Raw genomic sequence first — 20,232 nt, 5'->3', positions numbered from 1 at the left:
TGTCAGTAGAGTTTCCCGTCAGGTGAGCACTGGAGATTCCTCCGAGGCCCCCAGCACTGACTCAGCGGAGAAGTCACTTGCTGGCTCACTACGTTGTAGTCAGCCCGCGTTTTGGGTATAGGTGCCCGCTATGCGTGATCCCCACTAGGCGATCCCATATGCTTATTCAGCCACGGTGCAGTTCCCGCTCACAGGCGGACTCGTGTCTTCCCTCTCCGCTAACCATCTTAGCCCCTTCAGGGCTAGTCCATATGTATTTTTTGCCATCATTCTCCCCCATTGCGTAGCAGATGGCCTCCGCAGCATCCTCCCTATCGGGTCTGCACGCTCCCCAACGTACTGTCGTATTATTCCTAGAGTTATCTAGACGCTTGCGACATCCCAAAAAATATATCTAAATCTGTAAAACTTCTGTTGAAGTGGGATAAGTAAGGGCCAGGGACCACGTTGGAGGACCGCGCCTCTCTTGATGCAGGAGTGCTCACGCTTGCTTAGCTATCCTCTCATCGGAGGTGTAGGTAAGGTGCAGTCATTATGGCGTTTTCCATACTTTCTCCCTATCAGTGGATTATAATTAAAACCCACTAATAGCATTGGAGTTCCCCATCTGAAGAGGAACGTTCTGGTTACTAAAGTAACCCTCGTTCCCCGAGGGGAACGGAAATCCTATTTAGCATCGCCATAATGACTGTTCCTTAGCTGTTAGTTCAGTCTCTTCAGCTTAAAAGGATAGCGTGTGCTTGCTCCACCTGTGCTTAAATGCGGAGATAATTGGCAATAAGTTCCAGGTGCGCAAGCTTACGCAGCCAATTCATTGGCATTTCAGACTCTTTCAGACAATTGGCTTTCTTGCACACACAGAACCAGCGGAGATTTCTGGTGGCACCATAATATTGTTTTTATTGTTGTCACACTGCACAATCTGTAATATGAACAAACACAGACAATGAGAAGATACTGTGAAGTGTTTCAGTGCTGACTGTTTTATGAATGCGTGAAACCTAATCGCCCCTTAGCGTCACTCGCCAGGACATACAGGTAGAAATCATGGCCATCAACACATTATAACTAACCTGAACTTATAGGAACACTAATACTAAATGATGACTAATCAATGCATAACAACTATAAAAAAATAAAATGAAACAGGACTGTCATAACTCTATACCTCTACACATATCCCAGGAAGGCAGAGGAAGGCCAGGAAACACAGTACCCTGGCCAGCAGCAGCAACCCCAGGGCACATGTCCCCTACCACCACACCACAGAGATGGAGATGCTTCCACCCAGATAATGGAAGACAATGCCACCCGCCAGAGCCCCCTACAGCTGCGGAGGGCAGGCCGAGAATGGCAACCGCCGACCCTGCCATGCAGCCAGCCGCCTGGGACAGGCAGAGACAGAATCCATGGCTGGCCCCTATGTGGATCCTGGGTGCAAGCTCATTTGAAACCCTTTAAGCAGGTGGGGCCCAAATGGGTCTTTCATGAATTGCCCGGTTAAGACCCACATAAGACTCTCACAGATCCTACTTAAAACCCATCTGGGCATCCACGGCTGGCCCAAATGTAGGTGCGGCCCAAATGGGTTTGGCATGAATTGCCAAGTTAGGACCCATGCAGTACCCTTACAGGTCCCACTTTTAGTACATCTGGGCTTCCACGGCTGGCCCCAATGCGAATCCCGGGTACAAGCCCATAATGGGGCCCACATTTGTAGCCCATGCAGCCCTCATCTGGGCCCCACATGTCATTGCTGGCTGGGCAGCAATGCCACTTTGCCCATAAATATGCCATGTAGGACCCATATATGCATTCCCAGTTCAAACCTAATGCCACTTGACCCATAAATATGCCATTAAAGACCCATACATATGTTCCCAGATAAAACCCATGCCCACTTGGCCCATAAATATGCCATGCAGGACGCATATATGCATTCCCAGTTCAAGCCCATGCCCACTTGGCCCATAAATATGCCATGCAGGACCCATATATGCATTCCCAGTTCAAAGCCATGATCACTTGGCCCATACATTTGTCATGCAGGACCCATACATGTGTTCCTAGATCAAACCCATGCCCACTTGGCTCAACACATCACTGTGGTTAGCATGTACTGCAGTTAGCATGTACCCACCGATTAGCACCTATATTAATGTAACCGGGGTAATATTCATTTGAAATTTAATTAATTTCCCCAGTAATACAACCATATTTAGTTTTGTTTGTTTTTAAGCACTGCCCCTTTAAGAGTTGACGCACACACAAACACGGAAAAAAAGGTGCACATCAGATACAGAGAGCGCAGTGAGAAGCAGTTACAGACAGGGAGAGAGAAAGTGGATACAACTGTTAAAGAGAGAAAGTTTGCAGTTTTTTGTTAACTTGGGAGCAGGTAGCAGATGCAGGTGGTGTGAGTTTGTTTTTCTGCTGGCTTAATTTGCTGCTATGCCGATCATTGTTCCTGCATGTGCGAAATCTCGTTGAGGAAGGAGAATTCAGAGCACGCTAGTGGAGATTGAGCGTGAGTTAACTTAATAAATGTTTTAAGAGTTTGATAATGTTCCAAAATGTTTGATGATGCTGTTTATTCTCTATATAAGCTGTACATACAGTAATTGTTATTCCTAATGCTGTAAAAGTTTTGTTCTCAGTGTAAAATGTAAACTTATGTGTGGGTCCTGAACACATTAATTTATGTAAAAAATGCCTTTTCATGTGAATTATCATATGTGTAATGTGTTGTATGTAGTGGAATGTGCTGATTGCTCATTTATTCAGTTTTTTTTTTGTTTGCTTTATTAGGCACAAATAAGCCACTGCAGTTGTTTTGCACATATTAAATAGTTTATTAACGTGGTTTTGAACTATTTTAAGTCACATGGGTATTTTGAATTGGATGTTTTGAATACTGTCAAAGAATTTATTCTTATAGTAATATATACATTTATTTTTCCTGTTGCTGCCTTATTTTTATTTTGCCATAAAGCCAACTTTGTTTATTGATTGGACCTGTTTTAAAGCTTGCTGCTTATTTCCCAAACAAAGTATGTTAATGCTGTGTCTCCTTAAGGCTCAGTCCAGAATAAAAGAATACATTTTTCTTATAGATGTTTTGGCTGTATTTCCCTGATAAAAGTAGGCTGTTATTGGCCACATTAACAAAACAATACAATATTGTGATAAGTGTATATATATCAATTAGTGACAGAATAAAAATAATTGTTTTTGGTCAATTTTGACTGCTGTTTGGGGGATTATTTTATAAGGCCAAACTCTTTCTACTTTGCTGTAGGCCTATACTGAAAGGCTGAATACGTTAAAGCCTACCCAATCACTGTGGCCTGACGGATGAACAAATACAATTAAAAGCTTATGAATAAATAGGATATATTGTAAGATACTGCATGATCCAAATATAGTATTATTTGATCCATTTTTTAAAAAGTTTTCATTACATTTTGGGCATGAAATCCACGCTGAATCCACGGCATCTGATGGGATCAGTTTAATCCAGTTTTTTTGGATCAAAAAGATCCAAATCCTACAAAAAAAGCTCTGAAAAACCCAAAGGTTTGATCTCAATCAAAATCAAGATTGGATTACGTGATCTAATCTGATTATGTAATCAGTTTTTTCTTTTGAAAAACCCATTTTCAAGATTTTATCTAATCCCTTATCTAAATCCTAGTGGATTACTTTTGAAAAACCGGGCCCAGGATCTTGGCATGTATTTTCTCATGCTGTACCCAGGGGTCATAGTAGCCCAGTGCCAGAGTGAAAAACACTGGGCTGTGCCAGATCCTGAGTGTGCTACTGCAATAAAAAATAAGCCAACAACTTTAGCTGGCTAATGATGCTAGCAGGCTAAAGCTAGAACCTGAATTGGATGATCAAGAAACAAGAGGTTTTTAGTATTTATTTGAAAATAGAACGTAAAAAATAAAAAAAAAGGAAATTACTTAATTTGTGTTTATATATATATATAAATATATATATATATATATATATATATATATATATATATATATATATATATATATATATATATCTTGACCAAATTACCAACTTTTGTTTGTTTTATAATAAAAATATAAATATAATTTCCTGCTGTTGGATACCATTTAAACAATTTGGTAACCATCATTCTGTTAAATATATATAATTTTCTGCAAATAAACGAAATTGACAAAGGTTTGAAACAACATGATGGTCACTGAAATAAAGATTTTTGTTTCTTTTGACAAATTTTTCATTCTCAAAATTAACTCAACCATACAGTTATACAATTAGGGATGTGCACAGATGCACGAGTAACGATATATCGATACTTAGTAGCTTCTAATTTGGTGTTGATATTTTTTAAAAGTATCAATAATTAAATTATATTTTAATAATGTCTGCATATCTAAATGTTTTAGCGCTGTGACGCTTTGTATACAAGACGTTACACCAATCAATCTGTGGCGGAACGTCATGTGAGTGATCATGTGCCTTTCAAATAACTTACGTTCTAAACACAAGCAAGTCACACACTTGTGCAATTTGAGACGATGGCAGAGAGGTAACGCAGCGTGGTGTTGTGCTCATTAGCTGAAAAAGTGTTGCACGAGCAATATTTGTGATAAAGTCGTACACAGCAACAATACAAGCAGCCTTTATGAACACATACAGACAACACACACTGAAACTCAGGGGTGGGAGTAACGAATTACAACTACTCACGTTACTGTAAGTACATTTTTGGGGTATTTGTACTTTCATGAGTAGAATTTTAAGCCTGTAATTTTACTTGTACTTAAGTACAAGTTAAGCTGAGTAATCTACTTCGTTACTTTTAAAATCACAATTTGTTACAGAGTACTGTAAATAAATTAATATTTCAACCATGCACTGCTCAGCATTTCAGTAGCCAATAAAAAGCTCATCTTAACGAACCAATGAAAAGCCTGGTACATTATTTGAACCAAAAAACAAGTTCAGGCTAGTGTAGCTTTACGTTAGCTGACCGTCAGCATCATACAGTCACAAAGTTATCAATTGACATAGTAAGAAATAACAAAGGATGAATGCCCATGGCCACACCCGGAGGAGCTGTTCACCTACAGGTACAAAGGGAAGAAAGGGGACTGAAAGCTGTGCTGATGCAGTGTGAATATCTATGTTATCATCTAAAAATGCTAATTAAATGTATGCCCAAAACTGGAATATCGCATAAAAGACTATGCAAATAAAGTAGCGTTTCCGTCCAACAAGTCAAAGAGAACAAAATCGCCACCTTCTGATTAACTGGCAACAAATATCAAAAGTAAATGCAGAATTTGCATCGGTAGGAGCAGCTACGGGAATATTATCTTCATTTAATAAATGACTTGCGCCTCAGAAGGCAATCCTGACCCGCAGTGAACATGCGTTGGCATTTGAAGGTGCAAGACACTCTTGACAATTCTGCAGGTCATTATTAATATAATAACATAATACTGAAATGGTTGAGGCGGTTTAGAATGACCAAAACAACACTTTAGATGTTTTACAATGTGCTTAGCCTGCTGGTTTGTCTATTCACACAAATTTTCAAAATATATGCGCATTGTAGCGTTTCCATCAACCGTTTGTTTGTGCATATCCAAAAAGCGCAAAAAAAAGGGGGATGAAACTTGCCCTCTGCTGTACCATCCGGCTTACACAGGGATTCTGTAGGGTCATAAAACTCTAAAATATAAACATCTAAATTTTAAGCCTTAAAAAAAGTCTTAAATTCGCTTTTCTTAATTCACTTTTCTTTTTTTCTTAAATATGTTTGCACTGGTCTTATATTTTTGATGTCCATGTAATGCTACTCTGAATGCTCATTTAAATAATTTTTTGTTGTTGCATGGTTTTGTGGTGGTGTAGTTCTTTATTTCACTAGTCCTAATGTAATTTTCGGTAATTAAACTACAAATAAGACCAGCATGCAATAGCTCAGTGCGTGCATGGAATGTGACGTCATCGTCGTGTTTGCGGAGGTTCACTTTGGATGCGCGCAACATGATTTCGGGCGTTTGATTTAAGTGAAAATTGAAACATTGAAGAGATTTTGTCTAAAACAGTACGACTGTACAGACATCTTAAGGATCCGACCAATCGTGATCACCATAGAGATAACCAGATGACCAATAATTCTTGGCTAGAAATTGGAAAAGAAAGGAAGTATTTTGTTAAAAAGTTTGAAAAAACCTGGGGGTTAAGTTTGTTACAACAAAAAAAAAAAGCCATGGCAAAAGTGGAGACCCAGGTGGTTTTTATATTACAGAATATGTTTTGCACCACTTATAGGCTTTAAACTGATGTATATTTTTGAAGTTAAAGCAATGTAACAAAAATTAAGTAACAAATGAAGTCTTTGATAACTGGAAGAGAATATATGAACCTATCGGCTTACAATATACTGATGCCCAATTTCTAGGCTTTATTGGTGATAATGGACAGGATTGTTGGACCATTATTGCCTTTTCAGCTCATAAGTAGAGGCCAGAAACTAGACTGACTGTAATGTGTCAATTGTTGAGTGGGCAAAATAATTAAAAGTTGTTGTTTTTTTGTTTGCTATTATTCTTGCCAGAATAAAAAATATAATTGTAGAGTAACCCATGTTCTGTTGTCATTAATATTTAACTTTAATAGTTAGAACTGTCCGAGATATAAACAAAAGTGAGTGATGCATCAAAGTTTGTTTTAAAAAAATTTGAATAATTCTAAAACTTTTTAATCATTCATTAATTTTCTTTTTGGCTTAGTTCCTTTATTAATCTGGAGTCACCACAGCTGAATGAACCACCAATTTATCCAACACATGTTTTACACAGCGGATGCCCCTCCAGCTGCAACCCATTCTCATTTACAACAACAGACCATTTAGCTTACCTAATTCACATAAAATGCTTGTGTTTGGACTGTGTGGAAAACCGGAGCATCTTGACGAACACAACGACGAACATGTCAAGTATCAAAGCCTCACCCATTTCGTGAGGTGCGCGCACAGTCAGCGGAGGTGTGCAATGCGGAGCCAGGCGAAAGTATAAATCAGCCTCAAAATGTTTGTTTCTTTGTTTTTTTTGTTCCTGTACTTCAATGGTGCATCTAACCCAGGTGTGGGCAAACTTGATCCTGAAGGGCCAGTGTCCTACATAGTTTAGCTCTAACCCTTTTCAAACAGACCTCATTATAGAGTTCAAGTGATCTTGAAGGCACTGATTAGTTTGTTCAGGTGTGTTTGACTAGTGTTGGAACAAAACTCTGCAGGGACACCGGCCCTCAAGGATCAAGTTTGCCCATCCCTGATCTATCCTGTCTTCAGTACATTTTATTTAACCAAACATTTTGTGTTTTTGCACTTTCTCTTGCGTGCTTTTGATATTGTGATATAGATATTAAATTTAATACTTTATGGTCTTAAAGAGGTCTTAAAAAGTCTTAAATTTGACATTATGATATCTGCAGAAACCCTGTTACAAGACTTCAGTCTATAATCTGAAAAAAAAACACATTATGGTAAGAAGACATTAATAAATGTGATATTTATTTTATTAATAATGTTTATGCACTAGGCAGTGTTGTTCTGTGGTTTCTGACGGTTCAGTTCGCGAATTAGGTAATTAGCAAAGTTTCTCCATACTTTGCAAGTGTTTTTTCTAATTAAATCATCTATTGATCGTACAGATAAGAGAGGCATCATTTGAAATGACAAAAAGTTGATTTATATTTGTGCAAATTTCTGTTGTCTTTTTGTAAAATAATCATAATTATAATTTTGTAAAATAATCATGGTTACTTGTAATTGAGTACAATTTCAGCACTGTAACAGTACTTGTAATTAAGTACAATTTTTTGTACTCTTACCACCACTGCTGAAACTTATAGAGAAGCGAAACAAAAACAAGATGCCAAGTGTTCCTCTGCTCAGTCTCCCTCCTTCCGACAAAATATACACTCTTAAAAGAAACGGTTCTATATAGAACCAAAAATGGTTCAATCAAGCGCTTCATATATGGAACCCCAAAAAGGTTCTAAATAGAACCATTTTAAGGGTTCATTAAATAGAACCCCAAATGGTTCTTTCACTCTTAAAATAAACGGTTCTATATAGAACCAAAAAATGGTTCTTTCAAGCGCTTCATATATGGAACCCCAGAAAGGTTATAAATAGAACCATTTTAAGGGTTCATTAAATAGAACCCCAAATGGTTCTTTGAATTCAAGTTACATGGTTCTATTTAGAACCATTTGAGGGTTCTTTAGTTATTATTGAATTAATGTTATTTATTATTGAATAAAAAATAAAACCAATGCAGAAAATTCAAATTGTTTAAATTTATTCAATTTGCTTAAAAAAATAAAGTTTTAAACAATGTTTAAAATTGCACCTCTGCATACTTTGTATAAGATCTACCTCTAAACATTTTACATTTTTACTATTTAATTAGTAAACATAATTAACAGCTTTAATGGCATTCAACAATCTAATTCTAATGATTTCACTTATTAATAAACATTTGTAAGCTTGTTTACTGATTGAACAAATACAAAACTTAACTTTCAAACATCTCTAAAATGTTGAAAAATATATTACAATGCAGATAGAAACAATACACAAACATCTATTGAATAACACTACAATTTCAACAAGTTGACGGTACTTGTATGTATTGGTCATGGCAACATCCATTTTTATACATAATTTTCAATAAAAGTTATTGAACAAAGAGCTTAATCGCACACAAAACTTTGCAAAATGATTAGACAAAACATTGAGAACAGCCATTCCACAACCTGTAGCATGTCCATGTTTGCCGGCCTCTCTTATAACGTAAATAGTTTTGTCCATGGGTGGCACAGTGGCTCACTGGTTAGAACTGTCACATTACAGCAAGAAGGTCACTGGTTCAAGTCCTGACTGGGTCAGTTGGTGTTTCTGTGTGAAGTTTGCAAGTTCTCCCAGTGTTTGTGTGGGTTTCCTCTGGGTGCTCCAGTTGCCCCCACAGTCCAAAGGCATGCGTACGGTATTGGTGAATTGGCCACAGTGAGTGAATGTGTGCAGGTGTATGAGAGAGTGTATGGGTGTTTCCCAGTGCTGGGTTGCGGCTGGAAAGTGAAGAGTAATTGCTAATTTATTCTACTGTGGTGCCTCTGATAAACGAGGGAGCAGAAGGATAGTGAGCGAGCATTGGCCATCGTAATGCTGACACTTCAAGCCTTGACGGAATCAGGAGAGCTGTTAGGACCTTTGGATTTCTGTAAAACAATATTTCAATTTTGAGTACTTTTAACCAATGAACATAAGTCAAATAGAATTACAGTTATAATTAATACAATTAAAGTGTGTGTGTGTGTGTGTGTGTATGTGTGTTTGGGGGGGGGGGGGGGGGGGGGGGCTGGGGGGGGGGGGATTCTGGATTTTGTGTAGTGTAGTTAACTTCTGTGGTTTCCTCTGCTGGTCCAATGAGACTAGCATAGAGCACTTCATTCTTTCCTTCCCTTCTTTTGGGCCATTTCTTTTAAAGATGTTTCTGTGTTCTTCACTAAGTCCTTATATGCAGCATCCTAAATTAAAACATTTTGTTTACTTTGTGTAAGTTTCCAAGTGACACATTTTCAGCAATACACTATACTTATACCGCAATACAGTACTTTAAAGTCATTAACACAGTAATACAGTGTAGACAGCTGTAATATACTTTCTATTTAATCTGCATTTCATTTGTTACAGAATTTAATAAAATTTACATTTCTGAGTGACCTCAATTCAGTATGTACATTACATAAAACATTACAATTAGAATTAGAATAAGAACAAAACAAAATAACTGTATATCAAATAACATAGATCATATTTGGCAGATACTTTTATCCAAAGGGGCTTAGATTGTGTTTAATCTATACATTTATTAATATGTGAGACCTGGAACACATTTGGCATTGCTAATGCATTGCTTTACCAAATGAGCTTTAAAATGTCATATACACAGATTTTTCATATCTATTTGGCACACAATGTAACAGTGTTTGGTAACTCACAAGCTGTGGCACTCCAAGAAGAAGAAACTGCTCTATTAGTTTTGCAGACCCCTCCATAATCTGTACTCTGGAAAATAGTGCGTTTCATTTGGTTCTTGACTTATTCGTAAACAGTGTCGCATTCTAGGTCCATCACAATCTGAGGTAAGAAGAAAGCATTTGTAGAATGTGTAAATATGAATTTAAATCACAGAATTATTCTTGACATAAAATGTATTGAAATGAACTTGCCTTGTGTTAAGTCCCTCAGAGTCCAGTTCACTTCCTTTTGATCCCATCATTATGAGCTCACCACTGAAATCCTTTAATTTTTACATTTGTTTTGAAGACATTGCAACAAGGTATCCTGTAGGCAAATTTACACCTTTCAATACATATTTCTTCTCTGCAGGACTTTTTATTGAGCAACGACCTTAATATTCTCACTGTATTAAAACAGCAGCAATAAGTAATAGAATATTTTTGTGATAAATATATTATTTCAGTGCACAACAACCAACAAGTCTGAAATATGCATGTTATAAAATACAATACTTTACCAGGTGTGCTTGAAGATGATGTCAAACAATTATGGATGTGACACATTTTCTTTTGGCTGGGATCCTTGTTCTTCAAAGCTACTTGTGTCCTGCAGACCAAAGTTGGGAACTTAAAATGGGTCCCATGACACTTTTCTGTAATGATAAATACAATCTTGAAGTATTTTATAATATTCATTTCATTTTACTGACCACAATACAGTTTGTTTGGATTTTGGATTTTAAAACATTGATACATACCAAGCACAAGTTTTATGATGCAGTACAGTTTTCAGGCTGTTTGAGGAAAAATAAAATATACATTAAAATATTTCTTTTAAACTTATTTAGCACAATATATATATATATATATATATATATATATATATATATATATATATATATATATATATGCTTAAAGGTTTAATATTTCACAATACAATTAGCCTGCATTTTTGTGTCCTTTATAAATAACACCTGATCTTTCATCTATGGATTGTTAAAATATGTTTGGCTTTTTAAAGGTTTCAATAATATTCACCGTGACTGGCCTCCCGCGCGTGCACAGACTCGGGCACGAGTTTGCACGTGCGGGCACGAGCACTGCTACCTTGCGATTTTATGCAGACTAGCCGGAATGTCTCAACAGCAGGCAGTAATGTCCACTACTTTGCAGAGTTTAGCTCAATCACTGATAAAACACACACGAACCAAGCTAAAACTGAGCGCTTGTTCAAGGTTGGAGCTAAAAACAACACGAAAAACACGATGAAATCGGCTCATATCAAGTTACTTTTAAAATAGCTGTGTATTGTTATCGGTAATTGAATTAGTACTGACAAACAAGTATAGCGGTATTGTAACTTATTTTTAATAAAAAGCAGAGAAAATTCAACTTAACACAGATTTCTGAACCGAAGGGTGACAACCGAGGTCATCAAGCACAGTGTTTATTCCAGCCTGATCTCACGAGAAAACGTAAGTATTTTACGTTTTGCCAGTTTAGTGGCTAATTCGTACGAATTCGTACGAGTTCAGTCGTACGAAATGGTACGATTTTAAAAAGGAGGCGTGGCACCTGACCCCACCCCTAACCCCAACCGTCATTGGGGGATAAGCAAATCGTACTAAATTGTACGAATTAGATCGTACAAATTCATACGAATTAGCCACTAAATGAAAAAGTTACAAATTGCCGTGAGATTGTGTTGGTTTATTCATATTAATGCTAAAGTTACCCCCATTCAATCTGTATCACCATATAACACGAGGTATTTTCTATCAAATAGAAACATTACTTCATAATACAAAATATTTCAATATATATATATTTATATATATATATATATATATATATATATATATATATATATATATATATATATATATATATATATATAAATGTACTAACATACCTGAATGATGAAGCTGAAATAGTGGACTTCTCCTTTCGAAAAATTAACCATCACTCTCTCGAAGCTCTTCGACCAGTCCATGACGATGTCCTTGTCAATGACGTCACCAGAGGGCTTTTTTTATGATTATAAGTTTAAAATAAATTATTAAACCATAACAACATGTTGCTGCAGAGTCTAAATAAATTGGTTATTTTATTTATTTCACAAAATAATTTGTCAAAAATGTTAAACATTGAGTATATATAAACTAGGCTATAAGTTACCTATATAAGTTACCTATAAATTATATTTTAATGTTCAAACCTGCATGAAAAAAATCCCATCATACTGTACACTGATTAAGTTTTTGACCACAGCATTCATTTTATTAGGTTTTGACTCAAAAAGCTTTGTCTCTCTGTGTTAGCTTATAATTATTTTATAATCTTTACTACATAATTATGTTATGATTTAAAAATTATAGAACCATTTTAATCAAAAAGGTTCTTTGCACTCAAAGGGTTCTAAATGGAACCATTTTTTGGGTAAAAGGTTCTAATGGCCAAGTATAGAACCCCAAGGTTCTATATAGAACCTCAACGAACCTTTTTTTTTAAGAGTGTAGGAGAGTTTTAAAGCATAAAGTTTACATTAAAAAGAACACACACACACACACACACACACACACACACACACACACACACATATATATATATATATATATATATATATATATATATATATATATAAACATAGTAAACAGCCAATAATAGTATAGTATTTTAATATATAGTATAATAATAATAATAATTCAATACAAATAAAAATAAATAAAATAATAAATTAGAACAATAAATCCGCTTTTTTTCTCATTACCATTAGGTGAATAAATATAAGTGTGTGTGTGTCTGTGCAGTGTGTATATACAGTATTTATGTGCATGCAGTGTGTATATGCAATATGGTCGTGTGTGCTTGTATGTATATTTACATTTAATGATTTTATTTTAATTAACATTATTTTAAAAAATTACATTAACATTTTAAATAATAAGTATTATTGATATCAGTATAGTAAAATTTTTAACAAAAAGCATCGGTATCGTTTCGAATTTAAAAATTGTGGTATCGCCCATCCCTACAATTGGCTATAGGTTAAAAAGTATTGTTTTTATAAGCACACTAAAGTGTACTACTTAAAACAATAACAATTTATTTGTTTTTTATTTATGAATAAAAAATTATATTTTATTTATCTCCCTTATGGTTCTACAACCAAAATACAATCACAAGTGAACGAAATAACCATTTAATTAAGTAATATTTTAATTATTAGTTCTCCACTACAGTCCCCACAAAAACATTAATAAATAAGCCCATATTTTGTAGGTTTAATTTCACTAATAAATTCAGTACCACAAACATCCCAATACAGGTACAATTTCCATAAATTTACTCCAGGCAGCCTAAACTAAAGAGAGATAATGATTTGTACCAGCTTCCATGTTTACAACCACTCATAGTGTGCTGAAATATATATTAAATTAGAGTTGAAATAAATGTGATTAATGATGGTCCTCTTGGGTTGCTGAAATTAATTAAAAACAGAATGGCATTTCCCGACCTTGCATTTTCAAGAAATAAATGATTAATCCCAAGAGGAGATGAATGCAATAAAACGTTTGTACATCACATGCACATTGATTTAGAGGGTCTTTTGTTTCATGCATGTTGATAAGGATCCATAATCTGCTTCTGTTGTTTTATAATTTGCCCCATCATTAATTGTGATTGGGCATGTTTTTTTTTATTATTTTCAACACACTTGAAAAAAGTTTTTTTCATTTTTAATTATGCTACCAATTACAACATTACCTTCAAATGCTTGGTAATGGTAAATGTCCTTATTGCATGGGGGGAAAATGTCCAGCAATCATTAGCAGATGCCATCAAAACCTAATAGTTTTCCAGCTCATTAAATATGGTCTCTTGTGTCATTAGGTCTTCTACAGTACAGACATAACACCTGCCTCACCATATTTTAAACTTATGATGCTGATGGGTTTGAGTGAGGAGGTCAAAAATCCCTTGAGGAACCCATTAGTTTGCATTTACATATCAACGGTATTTGTTTGGCTGGAGCATGACTTGAAGTTACTGAATTTGGAACAGTATATTAGATAAACTATTCGTACATGCAGCATTTGTTAACCAAAGTTCAAGATTTACTAAAGACAATAATAAAAATTGCTGCAAGCAGCAATGGGCTATATGCACACATCACTTCCGCGTTTGTCTAAGGTCAAGCTTCCAGTCCAGGTGATTTTAAGTGAAGGTAAACAGTATTATGGCAGAGTCGTCAATATTAACTCGCTATTTGCGAGTAAATTATGGTCAACGATGTGCAAATGATTGTCTGGATGTGCACTACAACACCGCAGAGCAACATTGAGAAATATTTCAAGTTTTATGCATCTTCCTGCCTGTGCAATTATGAAGGTAAGTTCAGCTAGCCTGAAGGCTAGCGTCAATACTATTACGATCCGTCCATCTGCAACTTTATCACGTTAGTAAAAATTATCATATGTGTACATAAATCTGTCTCAAAGTGTCAGGTGAAAACAGGGCAGGAATAAGATCTCATTGAGAGCTCATTACTACTGATAGATCTATGAAGAAATCGGAGTCTCCTCATCAGCTGAGAGTAGGACAGAATAAATGTGAAGTTCTGTCCTGTTCATACTTTTACTGTTCCAAAGTGGCCACCACTGTTCAGTTCAGATAATCACAGAAACACAGATGTTATCTTAGCTTGTAAGCATGATTATTAAGCAAGATATATTAGGAATAAAATAATACAATGCAGTTCCATCCACAACAGACAAATAGCACTGTGTCATTGCTGAGATTTATTGCTGGAACAGTGGTGATGACAGATTCAGTGTAACAGTGTAGATGACATGCTTTCTATTTAGTCTATAACATTCTATGGAAGGGTGACCCAAAACAATAAGGTGTCATTAGTTAATTTTACATCAACAATTTGTCTATTGCAATATTTATTTGTTTTTTACGTTAATGAACAAATGCTTATTCATTGTGCTTGTTAACTCACAATGTTATAGCTAATGTTAACAAGCATGACTTTGGATTTTTATTCATTAGTAAATTAGTTTTACAATGCTAACTATTAAATATTAAATAGTTATTTTAATAGTGAGCAAATACATTAACTAATGAAACATTATTTTAAAGTGTGACTAAACGGAGCTACTTTTAAATGATTTAAAATAATGATTAACAGTGTAGTTTAATCTGATGATATTGCTGCAGATGCCTTTCAAAAGAAGATATTTTGAAGAAAGCTGAAAATCTGTAACCATCGACTTCCATTGTAGGAAAAAGAACTACTATGAATATCAGTGGTTGCAAGTTTTAAGCTTCCTTCAAAGTATCTTTGTTTGTGTTAAACATCAGAAAGAAACTCAAACAAGTTTGGAACAAGTGAAGGATGAGGAAATAGAATTTTAAGTTTTGAGTGAATTACTTCACATTTATTCTGTCCTACTCTCAGCTGATAAGGAGACTCCGATTTCTTCATAGACCTATCGGTAGTAATGAGCTCTCAATGAGATCTTATTCCTGCCCTGTTTTTAATGACTCTATTTAAAAACCTATTAATATTCTTGTTTCTGTTTTCTAGGTAACATTATGAGATTCAAAGCTAGAAAATTTTGTGTGTTACTCCATCCTGGAGCGGACATCCGCCAGAAAATCCATGCCATCGTCTGCTAGTTAATAGCTCCTTTTCTTGTGTGGCTGAGAGTGGGATATGCAAACATTTAGTTGCTTTGCTTTTCCAGACAGCCCATTACTCTGAAATGTGTAATGTGTGTTGTCACATAAACAATTGTTTGGAGTGGATTAATTATGTGTTAAGTTTCATGAAACAGATGGGTGATTTATTTATTTATTTAATATGTATTAGCCCAAATACCTCTCTATGCAAAAGTTACAGAAGAAGCACCTAATTCAAGAAAACAACTGATTCAATGTTATTGTTTCTGTTCATCTGAATAAAATATATATTTTTTAAATGTTACATTTTGTTGACAATTTTTATTTCAAATTATATAGAGTGAATTATATTTTAAATGTACAGTGAATAAAATAAAGGTCTTTATTCTGAATAAAAAATTGCACTTAGAAAGTAGCTTAATAAATGTTTATGTATATTAATGTTCAGTTTTTTTTTCCGTTTTTTTTTTCTTAAAGTGCAATGAAAACAAACTATTATTAGCCATAAAAGCTCCTTTCTTTAAATGTCTGCATCTGGTTGGCACTCGAGCCTCGATCAGTTTGCTAGACTGAAAATGTCAGCTACACTCTTGTCTTTTCTGTTTCTGTAAAATTCTCACGTTTAATATCAACAACCCACCTCTTCTGCACGACTTTGTATTTTGGAAACGTGTGGACACTAAGGTAAGAGTTCAATTTCTGACGCTGTGCGTTGCTGAACACAGCAGTGGTAGCTAAAAGTACTGTTCTCACGTCTTTGAAATAACACTTTTAAACGTTTAGATGTCATATTTATGTAGCTGACATAAACATATATAAGTGGGCTATAATGGCATAAAATATTAAGACAACTTTCCAAAACATTACTTGTTTTTATTAGTAGCGCTCCTGTTGTAGCACTGTACTGTACGATCGGTGGAAGTTGGCTCGGGGTCTTAAATTTTACCGGAAATAGAGCCCATTAACAGGGTTCAAGCATTTTAGCAGCGTAAGGTTAATTAGCAGATAGGAAGTCTGTAAGTAGTCTATTCGACAATGAAATAAATTATTAGAGTATTAGAGTTTATAGAATGAGCCAACAAATGTTTGATTCCAGAATCTAAAAAAGAAACTTCAGTTTTTATATATTGACATTTTTAATTAACATTTTGAGTGACAGTTTTTATGTCAAAGTATTCAGTATATGCAGCCCTATGATATAATGTGTAGATCAAGTCATGGCATCTCAGATAAAGACACTGCATGTCAAATTTCTAGTTAATCAGATAAATGGTTACTCAGATACAGTGATTTAACAATGTATAGCGCCACCATGTGGCCAATGTCTAGAAGTTTCATGCTATGACCTTAGATTGACCTCTTGCAAATGAGTAACAAGTTTGGTGAAGATATTTTAATTCATTTATGAGTTATGGAAATTTTAGCTCTTCACAATAAAAATTACAAAAGAGCAGTGAAATAAGTTATTATCCTACAATATCTCCTACTGCCATCTAGTGGCCACAGTGTAATTTATTTATGTGATTAATCAATTTGGTGTGCATAAATAAATCCTTTCTATGAATGAGCATGTTATTACTATATAAAACTAAAATTTAGTATTTTATTAAAATAAATAATTATCTACAGAGTAAAAAGTGTGACAAGCTTTGACTAAATTTGATTTTAAATGCATGAACCATGTTTATGCCATGTCAATATGGGATTCAGAATGCATTCTTTGCTTTAGAGCAGTAAAATTAACAATAAGTGGTCTGTTACGGCCATTTAGGGGCCACAGTTGTAATTTTTTGAATATATGTTTTAAAACAAGGTGTTAAATCATAGAACCAGTTTTTGCCTAATATAATTATTATGAAAAGGTAAACCTGGACTAAATTAGATTTTTAATGCCCAACAATGTTGGCATCATGTCAAAATGTGATTCAGAATGATCCTTAGTGCAATTTCCATTACTTTAATTTCTAAAAATGTAAAAAACAAAGGTTTGCAAATGTTATGAACAAATAATAAGTGGTCTTGTGCTGACATCTAGTGGTTAAATATGGTAGGTGACAAATAAATGTCTGTGTTATAGTGGCTAAAACAATGACTGTAAAAAAATATGGACGACGCGACAGCTCCTTTTCCCATTGAACGCCTTGAGGGCAAAACGCCTGCTTGACGGGAACAAACTGTCGCAAAAGACTGCTGAAATTCGAGCCTGGGCATGCGCAGAAGGACTGTCTGATGGAGCCAGAGAAGGAGCCGCGAAAATGAGTGGAATCGAGCTTCCAACCAAACGCATTATGTAAAATCAACCACGCCCCCCGAACTTCTCACTTGACTGCCGGTATCTGCACTATAACAAAGGCTCGCTGATGTAAATAGAAGCGCTTATATTTAAAAACACAGAATAATATACGGTTTAAAAACGGTGTGATTTAAGCTTTTAAACTTTAATAAAAGCAATACATGCTAGACTGCAGAAATAAACAATCTTTTATACACTCAAGCCTGAATATCAGCACAAATAATATATTCTCTTATTGTTATATTTGTTGTTGGTATTTTTTATCTTCATAGGGGTAGAAATAACACTTGTAAAATATGAACAATATCATATAAACAACAGATACATTTTTAGAAAGGTTTTTATTTTTAATTAGCCATCAACAAAACCCAAAATATAGCCTACACACCGATTTACCATGCGGGAACAATCGTGCATTTAGAAGACAAATACAGCAAAATTACTAAATATCAACAGGATATTTACACATCCCAACCCTGCAATTTGTGCAATCAATACATGTTTATTCTTATTTATTTTGTCCTTTATTTGAATATTTGCGGAAGTCCATGCAGTTTCGAAACATGGTCTCGAAACATGGAAGTTGGTGACCTAATCGCGTGGCGCGCGGTGTCCGGGCAGGCGAGAGGGGGCAGAGAGCAAAAGCATGCGCAAGCTGGCTGATGCAAAAAGCAAAGTTTCTTTGTTGCAGGGCGTTTTTAAGTGACCTGGTCTAGTTCGTCCCCATGGCACTATCTGCCAATGAGCAGTTGCCATGAAGGGCGGGGCCATGCCCCGTATGACGTAGGAAAGGTCAATAATTAACAGACTGCATGTAGATTTCACGTGGTAAAACTCTTGCAAGATTGAAACTATCTTACATCAAACGTTACAAGATGAATACTGTTTGTACTACTAGTTTTTCATTTATAACATCGTATTGCAAATGCCACTAGCTTTTGTTCAATACCAGACAGCATACATTTCAGACACATACAGATCATTTTACTCTGTTATAAGGGTTAAAACAACACATTGATTAACCTGGTTGATTGGAATAAACAGCATATGAGGAACATTATGGCATTTTATTCAAAGATACATCTGCCTTAGTTATAACATTTTAAGAGATTGTCTTCCATTCATATCCATTAATGTCTCTAAAGATCTCTTTGTCTATGCGAAATTGTTCATCTGGCAAGTCTCGTGGCCATTGTTTTTAATTTAATTGATTTAATTAATCATTGGGTAGTTAGCCGAAGGGTAACAGAACATCTGCGAAGAAGTACTGGTCAGAGAAGCCCGAAACCAATTGGCGCTTCGTAATCCAGATGGTATAAGCCCTCAAGCTAGTTCAATGAATAAGACAATTGGAGATGCGCAAGATTTCAGATTCAACTCGTGTTGACCACTGCAATATGCCGATGAGTTCCTACATAGCCTCCCCCCTAAAATGTAACACTGCATATGGAAAGCATTTTCAATGCACCGTGATGCACCTAGATATCGAATTGAGCCGAATCGAAGGCATGATAATCGTAACCGAACCGAACCGTGGGACCAGTATAGGTTCACACCTCTAATATCTTATTCCGTTTAAAAGTTATAGCTACACTTAGCATTTAGCTGCAATAAGCATTAACCATTTTTGTCTACTGTATCGTGCGAGAATCAAAATTTCTCAACTTTTTTTTTTTTTTTTTGGATAATTATTGATATTCAGTGTCCAGAGAACATTTCTGAACTGGTTTGTTTCAGATTGGGCAAAAAACCTGAGACTAGTTTGCAAAAGTAGGTTTCAGACAAATCTCGATGTAGCTGTAAGAATTGAGATATTACAAATACTTTGATGTTTTTGACAATTCAAACATGAGCCGAAAACAGAGACAATTGGCTTCACAACCCAGCAGGTGGGAATGCGAGAAAGAACCAGTTCCCGCTACATTTACATGTGAATCCGCTGAAACTCGACTTCAATCACCCCAACTCACACATATGATCATTTAAAAGTCTGAATGTTCTAAATTAACCCGTGACTTTATCTATCATGTTTGATATCATTTGAAATGTCTCTGCGACTGGTACAATGGTCTCATTCCCTCAGAAATAGACATAACCAAAACAATGAATATAAAACAGGCATCTTTTAAACCACTGTGAAGGGTGTGACTGTCCCACAGGCAGCACTA

The 20,232-nt window shown here is 35.3% G+C and overlaps 1 long non-coding RNA gene across 1 annotated transcript; it reads right to left on the bottom strand.

The window, feature by feature from the left end:
• Nucleotides 1-7,970: 7,970 nt before the first annotated feature.
• On the bottom strand, nucleotides 7,971-11,241 carry LOC147840516 (uncharacterized). The gene is made up of 7 exons (XR_015510079.1): nucleotides 11,119-11,241; nucleotides 10,839-10,874; nucleotides 10,599-10,733; nucleotides 10,291-10,405; nucleotides 10,060-10,198; nucleotides 9,459-9,585; nucleotides 7,971-9,276 (listed from the first exon to the last, which is right to left on the bottom strand). It is a non-coding gene; the product is annotated as an uncharacterized LOC147840516 (long non-coding RNA).
• Between the last annotated feature and the right edge of the window lie 8,991 nt (nucleotides 11,242-20,232).

This window comes from Danio rerio, chromosome 15 (assembly GCF_052040795.2).
Source record: "Danio rerio strain M-AB ecotype USA chromosome 15, GRCz13ab, whole genome shotgun sequence".
NCBI lineage: Eukaryota > Metazoa > Chordata > Actinopteri > Cypriniformes > Danionidae > Danio > Danio rerio.
The sequence above is the reverse complement of the archived record's forward strand: the minus strand, read 5'-3'. Positions and strand labels throughout refer to the sequence as shown.